Raw genomic sequence first — 12,631 nt, forward strand, 5'->3', positions numbered from 1 at the left:
ACAAAAAATAAAATCTTCTATGAACTCACCATGCCTCTCACTGAATACTTTGGGATGTCTTCTTTCCAAAATGGGGTCATTTGGGGGGTATTTGTACTATCCTGGAATTTTAGCCCCTCATGAAACCTGACAGGTGCGCAGAAAAGTCAGAGATGCTTGAAAATGGGAAAATTCACTTTTGGCACCATAGTTTGTAAACGTTATAACTTTTACCCAAACCAATAAATATACACTGAATGGGTTTTTTTTTATCAAAAACATGTTTGTCCACATTTTTCGCGCTGCATGTATACAGAAATTTTACTTTATTTGAAAAATGTCAGCACAGAAAGTTAAAAAAATCATTTTTTTGCCAAAATTCATGTCTTTTTTGATGAATATAATAAAAAGTAAAACTCGCAGGAGCAATCAAATAGCATCAAAAGAAAGCTGTATTAGTGACAAGAAAAGGAGGTAAAATTCATTTAGGTGGTAGGTTGTATGACCGAGCATTAAACCGTGAAAGCTGCAGTGGTCTGAATGGAGAAAAAGGCTCTGGTCCTTAAGGGGCGAAAAGACTGTGGTCCTGAAGTGGTTAATTGAACTCACAAGGTTGTCTTATAAATACTATTTTGCTGCTAACACGTATAGCTTTTAGCTGGCAATCACTGCAGTCATCGTCTAAAGCACAGCAATAACAGGTAATCTGTGCCATCTTGGGTCACATGTGAGGATCATTTTATGTAGTAAATTAGCGGTCTGGATTTTTTCCCAGTCGCAGATTTCTAGGATGATAGTAAATCAAGCCTTTTGTCTACTCTTCTCAGTCTTTTCTGCTAGCTGTCCATGGTTCTGAAGTTATCATTTCCGTTTACTCTCACTAAAACGCCATAGAAAACAGATGGAAATTTATTACCAGTAATTCCATACAATTTAGAAATAATTATCCTTATAGCCAAAACTATCCTATTTACCATTTTTATTTACGATTTTTATGACCATTACATATGATATAACTGTACCCCAACATCATTAAACACATGCACGTGGTTTCTACCCATCAACATTTTAAAGATGGCAAATCATTTAAATTAAATTAGGAAATTTGTTTTCAATCAATGGCCCATATGCAATTTTTTTTTTTACTATAAGATAATTTTTCAACTTCTTTTCAAAATAATTTTTCAGCACTTTAAAATTACTACTAAAAAAGTACCAAAAGTAGGTTAAAAAGGATTTTTAAAATTATTTTGAGTATTTTCTTGCTTGCTGGTGGTTTAAAAGGCATTTTTTGAAAGGTATAAAACAATCACCTAGGAAAAAACACAGGAGAAAGGGTCTATTGGATATGGGCCTATGAGCATTTAAAGGACCACTATCGGACTAGTCCAAAACTTGTTAGATCTGTCAGATTTCTACTACCTACTATAAGTGACAGCAAGATAGAAACAAAGTAATTTATAGTGCACTTTACACTCCAGGAAATGTACATTTTATATGTATGTATTTTAAATTTTACAGATTTTCATGATAGTGGTCCTTTAACCATTTCAGCCCATGGGTATTTTTCACCTTATGGAGGAGAGGAATTTTCACATTTCAGCACTCCTCCCTTTCATTCCCTAATAACTTTAGCACTATTTATCACAACAAAATGATCTATACCTTGTTTAGGCTGTCTTTGGGTGGTACATTACGTTAAGAATTATGTTATTCTAAATGCATTTTAATGGGAATAATAAGACAAAAATGGAAAAAATATTATTTCTCAGTTTTTGGCCATTATAGTTTTAAAATAATACATGCTACCACAATTAAAATCCGCACATTTTATTTGCCCATTTGTCCCGGTTATTGCAACATTAAAATTATATCCCTAGTATAATGTATGGTGACAATATTTTATTTGGAAATTAAGGTGCCTTTTTTCAGTTTTATATCGATCACTAATTTTTAGCCCATAAACTAATAATAATATGCCCTCTTGCCATACATATTAAACAATTGTTATCCCCTAAACTCAGTAGGTGTAATTGTACTATTTGGCCACAAGATGTCCCCATTGTGCACTTCCTATTCGCGTACAATAAGTACGCTATAGGAAGTAATGTGTTGCTACATTGTAAAGGGGCCCATACACCTAACGACTTTCCCGCCGATATACAGCAGATTCGATCACTGTGATCGAATCTGCTGTGTAATCGTTGCGCAAACGCTGACAGAACGATCGATTTCCGTCCGAAATCAATCGTTCCTGTCGATTCCGTCCGTGTGGAAGATTTTGCTCGTTCGCCGGCGGGTCGGGAGTGCGTCGATAGCGGCATTCGAATGCCCGACGACCGATGCTAGCGGCAATACATTACCTGCTCTGGCCAGTGCATGTCCCCTGGTCTCCGATGTCCCTTCTCCGTGCTCGGCTCCTCCAGCTTCACTGAACTTCATGTCCCGGCAGGGAGTTTAAACAGTAGAGCGTCCTCTACTGTTTAAACTTCCCTGGCAGGAAGTTCAGTGAAGCTGGAGGAGCCAAGCACAGAAGAAAAGATAGCGGAGACCAGGGGACGCGCGCCGGCCAGGGCAGGTAATGTATTGCCGCTAGCATCGGTGGGGTATAAAGGTGTCACTGGTGTTGGGTGTGGCACACCTGAGGAAGGGCTACGCCCGAAACATGTTGTGTGCCTCTTTCGTGCTCTGATAACTGACAATACAGTTTTGAATAAGCCTTCTGAGTGCGGTCTCTAGTTTGTTCTTTAACCACAAATGATTGCCTAACCTTAACCCCTTCCCTACCTGATGCCTTATTATATCCAACCCCATTTCTTTATGATTAACTCTTACCTCACCTCTTCAAAGATTGCTTAATCCTGGCCTGTCTCCTGATCTAGTCTTAACCTTTTCCCTAACCCAATACATTTCATAAAAATGGACCTGAACTCAGAACTCTGCTCTAAAAGATAAACAACAGCATACAAACCATTAAAGAAAAACATTTGCTACAGCAGATACAAATTCTGCAATCAATCTGCAGTGAGTCTATTTCCTGTTTCCATGGAAGTAGACATAGGGTTAACATCCTGTGTTTACAAATTAACTGCCCTGCCATTGCAGCCAGCTAATACAGCTGAGAGATCAAATAACACTGGAGATTAGTCACAGATGATGGGGAATTAGACGGGCTAAACTCTCTAAATACATTTAGGCCCAGTGCACACCAGATCTGCAAAACACTAGAGGTTTTTGAGAGCAGATTTTCAGAGAGATTCTAGTAATGTTTGGAGAGGTTTTCTAAACATGCCTAGCGTTTTTTTGGAGCATTTTTGTGTAGCAGATTTTATATTTTGTTAGGCCTAGTGCACACCAGAGCGGTTCGGCTGCGGTTTGCGATCCGCTTGCGGCTGCGGATACGCTTGGGTAATGTATTTCAATGGGCTGGTGCACACCAGAGCGGGAGGCGTTTTGCAGAAACGCATACTTCCGGGCTGCTGCAGATTGTGGAAAAAATGAACTGCTCTGGTGTGCACCATCCCATTCACTTTCATTAGTCAAGCCGTTTTCCCCCTGCAAGCGTTTTAAGAAACGCTCCAGAACCGCTCTGGTGTGCACCACAACCCACAGGGTGCATTTCTCTTGGTTTTTCTTCTGTCCTGTGCAAGAGTTCAGGTCCACTTTAACACTAACAAAACTACTATAACCCATACTTAAAGTGATCTAAGCAGCTCCTGGCTTCAAATAGCTGAAAGGGCTGCCATGTTTCAGGAGTTCAAAACCCCTGCTGCTTTTACAATTTCTTATCCAGGCTAGGTGTGAAATTCTTCAAGTGCGTCTTATGTTTTCTGTTTGAAGTACAATGGGGAAGGCTCAGGGTTTGTTTGTGGTCAATTAAGTCTAATGAGCTGATTTCTTATCTGACTTCCATCATCTGTTGCTCTTTGACTGCAGGTCCTTTCAGTCAAGAAGTGTGTATTTTAACCCTTAAATGTAAAAAGATGAGGTAAAATGAAAGGTTTTTTTAATAATAAACCACATTTTTAGAATGCATTTTTAATTTGCTATAGAGCTGCACTGGGTGTTAAAAATGATGCTCGGTTCACTTTAAGCCGGTATACTTAAAAAACAGCTCCCTTAGATGTTCTAACTTCTGACGATCTCTGTAAACAATGCTGATAACAGCATCTTCAGCACTTGTACAGAATCCACCAAGCTCCCAAATTAACTGCTTGATTTTGAGCCATCACCCTACAGTATCTTTGACTGATAGCCTGGTGTACGGAAATAAGAGGATTCCGTCGTACAATGGGATCAGACTTAGCCATGTATAATGTTCTGAGAAGTGGTCAGAGGCAATCACAAACTTTCAGTCTTTTCATTTCTTTCCTGACATTATAAAAATACGTTAATTCCAAAACCTAAAGTTGAAGCTTCTTATGATAATTATGAGGCCATTTTGATATATTGTATCTAATGCTTTGAAGTCGAGATTTGATTTACTATTATTTTACATGATCCCTTCAACAATTTTAATGCTCACTTATTGAGAAATCCTGATGGCTTCTACATTTTCCCCAGTGAGTTTGTGACAGTCCGTTTTTATTCTGTCTTACTAGACGTTTTCACATTTAGGAAAAGGTCATCTCCAAAACTTGATTGTGTTTGTCATTTTCCTTGTTCAGAGCTTTGTTGTGCTGGACAGTGAACACTTGCCGCCTGGAGCATCGGTGGCCTGTGCTCCCAGCAAGATTATTGTGTTGCCACCCCCCCCCCCCCCCCACACACACACACACCCCACCCCATGTCATACCCAGACAAGCCACTCTCCTAGCTCCTAGCTAGCTGTTCTGCTCCTACTCCCCACCTCTTGTGCAGATTCTATAGAACAGGAATCACAGACGCAAAGCACAGCAAAATTGCATAATTTCGCAATGCAAAATCGCTTTCACATTTGCATTGTTTAAAGTGGGCCTGAACTCAGAACTTCCTCTCTGCTCTAAAAGATATGCAACAGCATAATAATCTTTAAAGAAAAACATTTCTTTGTTACAGCTGATACAAATCCTAAAATAAATTTTTAGTGTTTCTACTTCCAGCTTTCATGGAAGCAGACATATTGTTAACATCCTGTGCTTTCAAATGGGTTTATCTGCTTTATCTGCCGTGACAGTCAGGTCAGGTGACACAGGGGAGAGATCAAATTACAACTTGTAATTAGACACAGATGAGGGGGAATTAGACCTGCTAAACTCTCTAAATACATACAAGGGGCATTTCTCTATGTTTTCCTTCTGTCCTGTGCAAGAGTTCAGGTCCACTTTCAAGAAAAATAAATGTGTCAGCCTCCATATCCCTCTCAGTTAACCAGTTCAATCTGTCTGGACGAGCTTACTCGTCCAGATAGGCACTGATGCTGACGCCGCACGGTGCGCGCGATCGGGCACGCCCCCGCGCGCGCTCCCGCCGCTAGCCCCCGATCAGTGAATGGGAATATAATTCCCATTCACCGATCTAACTTCCCCGCAGAAAAAACGACGCTTTCTATTCAGAGAGCGTGGTATTTCTGCCCCCAGGAAACTTCTCCTCTTCTTTTTAGTTCCTGGATGCGAGTTTTTTTTACTGTGGCTATCTTGTGGCCAAATAGTAAACTGCACCCACATACATTTAATTAAACAATTCTATTATTTTACATTTAAAATTAGCAGTTTCCCTCCCACACCAAAAATTACCCACATACATTTTTTATTAAAAAAAAAAAAAAATACAATAAAAAAAAACAAAAACAACATAAATAGTTACCCAAGGGTCTGAACTTTTTAAATATGCATGTCAAGAGAGTATGTTATTATATTATTTAAAATTATAAGCTTATAAATAGTGATGGACGCAAATTGAAAAAATGCACCTTTATTTCTAAATAAAATATCGGCACCATAAATTGTGATAGGGACATCATTTTTTATTAAAAAATAAATAAAAAAAAATACAATAAAAAAAAACAAAAACAACATAAATAGTTACCCAAGGGTCTGAACTTTTTAAATATGCATGTCAAGAGAGTATGTTATTATATTATTTAAAATTATAAGCTTATAAATAGTGATGGACGCAAATTGAAAAAATGCACCTTTATTTCTAAATAAAATATCAGCACCATAAATTGTGATAGGGACATCATTTAAACGGTGTAATAACAGGGACAGATGGGCAAATAAAATACATGAGTTTTAATTACAGTAGCGTATATTGATTTCAAACTATAATGGCCAAAAACTGAGAAATAATGATTTTTTTTTATTTCTTTCTTAAGCTTCCTGTTAAAATGGATTTATAAAAAAATAATTCTTAGCAAAATGTACTACCCAAAGAAAGCCTAATTAGTGGCGGAAAAAACAAGATATAGATCAATTGATTGTGATAAGTAGCAATAAAGTTATTGGCGAATGAATGGGAGGTGACCGTTGCTCGGATGCATGAGGTTTTCGACACTGCAGTGCTGAACCGGTTAAGGTGTGTTTTAAAGAGAAACTCCAGCCAAAAATTGAAATTTATCCCAATCAGTAGCTGATACCCCCTTTTACATGAGAAATCTATTCCTTTTCACAAACAAAACCATCAGGGGGCGCTGTATGACTGATATTGTGGTGAAACCCCTCCCACAAGAAACCCCTCCCACAAGAAAAGTACATACTTTTTTTTGGCAGTTTCCTGTCTGTGATCCTTGTTGTATTGTGGAAAATAGCGGTTACAGCTGTTTCCAACTGCCAAAAACCATGCAGCAGCTACATCACCTGCAAACACTAAAATGTTCACTGGAGCTCCTCTTGCAAAAATTGAACTTTATCCCAATCAGTAGCTGATAACCCCTTTTACATGAGAAATATAATGCTTTTCACAAACAGACCATCAGGGGGCGCTGTGTGACTGATTTTGTGCTGAAACCCCTCCCACAAGAAGCTCTGAGTACCGCTGTACTTTTGGCAGTTTGTTACAATGTAACAAGGCTCACAGACTGGAATTAGCTGTTTACAGCTGTCTCTAACAGCCAAAACAGCTAGCATCAGCTACATAACCTGCCCACAGTAAAAATGTCACCATGTAATAAATGTCAGAATGTAAATCAGGAAGAGGAAATATTTTACAATGGTCAAACACTGACTAAATCATTTATACATAATTATTGTAAAAATGAAGCACTTTTTTTTATTACATTATTTTCACTGGAGCCCCTCTTTAAGCTGTTAGCCATGTTATTAACTGCTGTGCAAGTCCAGAACAGACTCTGTTTGCCAGACTGGTTTAATGCCAGCCTACTTACCCTATAATGCCCTCTTATTGACTTTACCAGTGAGGTAATATTGTTTCTCCCCCTTTTTTCAGGAAGCATTACTTTGTGTACATACAACAAGATAATTCCATTCTACTACCCAGTCATCCAAAGAATTAACATTGTTTTCATAGAGGAGAATGAGCTTCTCTGTTACAGACTTTGTTTATAGAGATTGTATTGCTTACAGAATGTGCTCTCCACGCTCTATAAAGAAAAAAGCATCTCCAATTACTGTAACCGTTTCTTTGTGTTCCTTGTTCAATGGCAGCTCATGCTTCTTTGCATAATAAAACAAGTGTAGGAAAGAGCATAAGGAAAATGCAAGTAAATGTAGCATCTTCATCCTGATTCTGCTTTTCAGCTAACACTCTGAGGCCAGGTTCAGCCTGGGCCATCAAGAACAAGTTGATGCTCTCCTTGGCTAGCAGCCTAGCTAATAATATACTTTGATGCCAAAGTTGGCAATATAAAAATAGTAATGCCAGTGTGTTTTTGTTTGTTTTTTAACCTAGAAAATGTGAGACCTATGCAGTCATCATAGTTATTTGGGTTGAAAAAAGACATACGTCCATCGAGTTCATCTTGCTCTCTCAGTGTGCATCAAAAGGAAGCGGCAGCTATAAAATTCTAAATCTGGGGTATATGCGTAAGTGGCACAAGGGGGCTAAAGGAGGCAAGGAGGTGGACAGAAAGAGACACGTAGGGGGAGGAGGAAGAGGGCACAGGGTGGCTAAAGATGGCACAGGGGGACTGTGGCACGCACAGGGGAACAGAGATTGCACAGCGGAGGAAACTGGAGGATCAGTGGAATGGAGAGGGACACTGGAGGCACAGGAGAGCAGAAGTGGTACAGAGTCAGCGCTGCCAAAGGGGCAATCTGGTAAATTTTCCCCTGAGCGCGCGGCCCAAGCCCACCCAGATCTCCCTCCCAATCTTATTTTGCCCCCAGGGCCCCTGCAGTGTCGTGGCTCACTTGTTTTGGCCAGCACACGCTTCTCCATATGTCTGTGGCTCCATGCACTCCCCTTTTCATCCCCGCAAGGGTGCCTCTCCTACATGACCCGGGACACACTATGCGTAATAACATGCTCCGGGTCACAGGGGAGAGGCGCCCTTGCTAGGACGAAGACCAGAGTGCACGGTGCCATGGACATATTGGGCCTGATTCACAAAGCTGTGCTAACAGTTAGCACACTGGGGAAAAGCCCTTTATCACACCTAAACTCAGTTTAGGCATGATAAGTTTAGGTGTGATACGTTTAGGTGTGATAAGTTTAGGCATGATAAGTTTAGGTGTGATAAATTTAGGCGTGATAAGTTTAAGCACCAACTGGGTTAGCACCGCAGTGCACAGCTGATCAAAAGTTTAGCGCTAGCAAAGTCTGGTGCACTTCGTATAGAGTTTAATGGCGCTGCTTTGCGTGCTGGACTTTGCGCGCGATCTAAACTTATCTAAACTTAGCATGCCTAAACTTATCACACCTAAACTTATCACGACGAAACTTATCATGCCTAAAATGGCTTTTCACCAGCGTGGTGCAATGGTTATCACGCCTAAAGTCTCTAACTGGGTTAGCACCGCTTTGTGAATCAAGCCCATTGTATGAAGGAGTGTGCGTGAGCCGCTCCACTGCAAGGGCCCCGGGGGTCAAAATAGTTAGGAGGAAGACCTGGGTGGGTATCGGAGCCAAATTTTCCAGCCCCTAATAATGCATGGGGGGTCTATCAGGGGAACCTCCAGGTGCATTTTGCCTGGATCCCCCAGGTTAATTCAATTTACCTAGCAGTATGCGTGGGTAGGTGGGGTGGGGTGGGTGGGGTGGTGGTGGTGGGGGGATGGGGGGTGTCTAGTTTAAAGTTTGGACTGGGTGGGGTGGGGGGCCTTAGCTCTGCAGCTGGGCATCTCTTGCCTTCAGGTATGGATTTACTAAATTACTGCACACATTTCTATCAGCATAATGTGGAGAGCACAGAGGAGATTCTATTATACAGTATATGAATTTTAATTATCTTAATTACGCAGTTATTTTCAAAACATAATAATGCTTATCCACATAATTCATTGTAATACAGATCAGTCCCCGAAAATAAAACTTTATTAATGTAAAAGAGAGATGTGAACTATTCTCCATCTAGCATGAATACAGCAGTTATAAGCAATCAGATGTTTTACCTTGTCACTATGTGAAAACTGGGTTCTCATTACAGTACAGTATATACCCGAATAGGGGGGGAGGGCCGGCGCTGACAGCTCACTACAGGGCTCTCACCTCCTAGAACAAGCAATTCACCACCCGCCTCCAAAGGGGGATAGAAATGAAACATTACACTTTATAGAGAATTTATGTGTGCATCAAACCAAAGCCTGACAAATCTGGCTTTTCAAATTTGGCCTAATTGGCTACTCACGAGACATGGCTCATGCAAATATGCATTTGCTTTCACATGCCAAAGTTTGCAGGGTTAAAACCAATACTGCAAAGCGGCTGCCCTGCAGGAATTAGTTCATGCTACATTAGCACTATCCAGGAGCGCCACGGGGAGGCTTCCCAATGCCCCCATACAACCAGGGTGCTGCGGCATGCGAAAGCAAATGCTTATTAGCATGAGCATTGTTTCGTGATTAGCCAATTAGGCCAAATTTTCAAAGCCATATTTATCAGGTTCTACTTGGTTGATGCACACATTTTTTCTTTGTTGAAATCAGTATTGCATTTCTATCCTTTGGAGGCGGGTGGTGAATAGCTTGTTCTAGGAGGTGAGAGCCCTGGAGCAGGCTGTTTGCGCCTGTCCTTCCCTCCCCTCTGTAGTGTTGTGTGAGAGCCACCCCTGAGCTCCAAAGCTTGGAGTGGCCCATGCTTCACTCCTTTCTTATGTGTCGTGCCCAGGTCATGCACATGCAGCAGAACGCAATGGATGTTAAGGTAAGTGCCTGTTTTTAATTTTGGGAGGTGGGTGCGGGCGGCCCTCCCCGGCGCTGGCCATGCTTGGGGGGGGTCGTCTGCACCTCCCAGCCTCCCCCTCCGGGATGCCGCTGAGGTTTCCAGGCAGTGAGTGGGCTTGGGGCCCCGCGGCCCCCCAGTTGTATGGGGGTATTGGGAAACCTCCCCATGGCACTTCTGGATAGTGCTAATGTAGCATGAACTAATTTCTGCAGGGCAACAGCTTTGCGGTATTAGTTTTAGACCCTGCATAGTTTGGCATGTGAAAGCAAATGCATATTTGCATGAGCATTGTCTCATGATTAGCCAATTAGGCCAAATTTGCAAAGCCATATTTATCAGGTTCTTCTTGGTTGATGCACACATTTTTTCTTTGTTGAAATCAGTTTTTTTTATAGCTCTAAATCTGCACAGAGTGAGATACTGGTTGCTTGGCAGATGGAAACATCTGTTATTTCCCACAATGCAACAAGGCTCACAGACAAGGAACTGTCAGGACCTAGATCTTGGCATAACACTGTGGGAGGGGTTTCACCACAGTATCAGCCATACAGACCCCCCTCATGACCTGTTCTAGAAAAGGTAAAGATTTCTCATGGGAAAGAAGGTACCAGCTATTGATTGGGATGACGTTCAATCCTTGGCTACAGTTCCTTCTCAACCTTCCTGGCGGTAAGCCCGAGCTGAGCTCGGGCTATGCCGCGCAGGAGGATTTCTCAGGCCCGATTTGCTGGGCCGATTTGCTTACTTTTTTTTTTTCAACACGCAGCTAGCACTTTGCTAGCTGCATGTGCATTCCGATCGCCGCCGCTCCGCGCTGAATCGCCGCTGATCGCCGCGCCGTGCTGCCCCCAACCCAGACCCCGTGCGCTGCCTGGCCAATTAGTGCTAGGCAGCGCTGAGGGGTGGATCGGGACTCCCTTAGACGTCACTACGTCCACGACGTCGGTGACGTCATCCCGCCCCGTCGCCATGGCGATGGGGGAAGCCCTTTAGGAAATCCCGTTCTTTGAACAGGATTTAGTGATCAAAGATCGCGGGAGGCGATCGAAGCAGGCGGGGGATGCCGCTGTACAGCGGCTATCATGTAGCGAGCCCTAGGCTACATGATAGGCTACATGATTTAAAAACATTTTTTTTTTAAATTGTGCTGTGCTGCCCCCTGGCAGTTTCTAATAGACCGACAGGAGGGTTAACCTCCTTGCCAGTTATCCCGAGCTCAGCTCGGGGTAACCTGCGCAGGAGGATTTCTCAGGCCCCATCATTTTTTTTTTCCTACATGCAGCTAGCACTTTGCTAGATGCGTGTAGTATGCGATTGCTGCCGCTACCCGCCGATTCGCCGCTACCCGCCGCGCCGCCTCCCCCCCAGACCCCTGCGCAGCCTGGCCAATCAGTGCCAGGCAGCGCTGAGGGGTGGATCGGGATTCCCTCTGACGTCCCGACGTCCATGACGTCGGTGACGTCATCCCACCCCGTCGCCATGGCAACCAGGGAAGCCCTGCAGGAAATCCCGTTCTGAACGGGATTTCCTGCTTACTCTGATCGCCGAAGGCGATCGGAGTGGGTGGGGGGATGCCGCCGCTCAGCGGCTATCATGTAGCGAGCCCTGGGCTCGCTACATGATTTGAAAAAAAAAAAAAAAAGTGGTGCGCTGCCTCCTTGCCGGCAGGAATTAGACCGGCAAGGAGGTTAAGCAGTGTTAAAGGAGAACTGTAGTGAGAGGTATATAGGCTGCCATATTTATTTCATTTTAAGCAATACCAGTTGCCTGGCTATGCTGATGATCCTCTGCCTCTTATACCTTTAGCGATAAACCCTGAACAAGCATGCAGCAGATCAGGTGTTTCTGACATTTTTGTCAGATCTGACATGATTAAATGCATGCTTGTTTCTGGTGTGATTCTGCAGGCAGATAGCTCAACAGGGCTGCCAGGTAACTGGTATTGCTTAAAAGGAAATCAATATGGCAACCTCCATATACCTCTCGCTACAGTTCTCCTTTAACTCTACTCTCTGAAGTTAGTATGTGAACACTAGTGACAGCAAAAGGATGAGGTAGAGGACCACAAAAACTGGCAATGAGGATGACAAGTGAGAATGGGTGCCACTGCCAGGTAAGTGCATAGTAAAATATCAAATAATAAGTAAATATTACCAATATTTTTACTAGTGGCACCACCCAGGGGCGGCACCCAACTTATGTGGCAATGCTGCAATATTTATGCTCCAGCGGACCCCTCTATCAATATCAATGGCATTATTAAACATAATTATTTGTTTAAGTTTTTATTAAAATGCCTGGTGGCTTTTAGACAGCATTACGTTTTGCATCGAGCTAGCTGAAACATTTTCGTAGTCTTTGTAAAACTTTATAAGGAGTTTACTTTTAATAA

Source organism: Hyperolius riggenbachi, chromosome 2 (genome assembly GCF_040937935.1).
Source record: "Hyperolius riggenbachi isolate aHypRig1 chromosome 2, aHypRig1.pri, whole genome shotgun sequence".
NCBI classification, from domain to species: Eukaryota; Metazoa; Chordata; class Amphibia; order Anura; family Hyperoliidae; genus Hyperolius; species Hyperolius riggenbachi.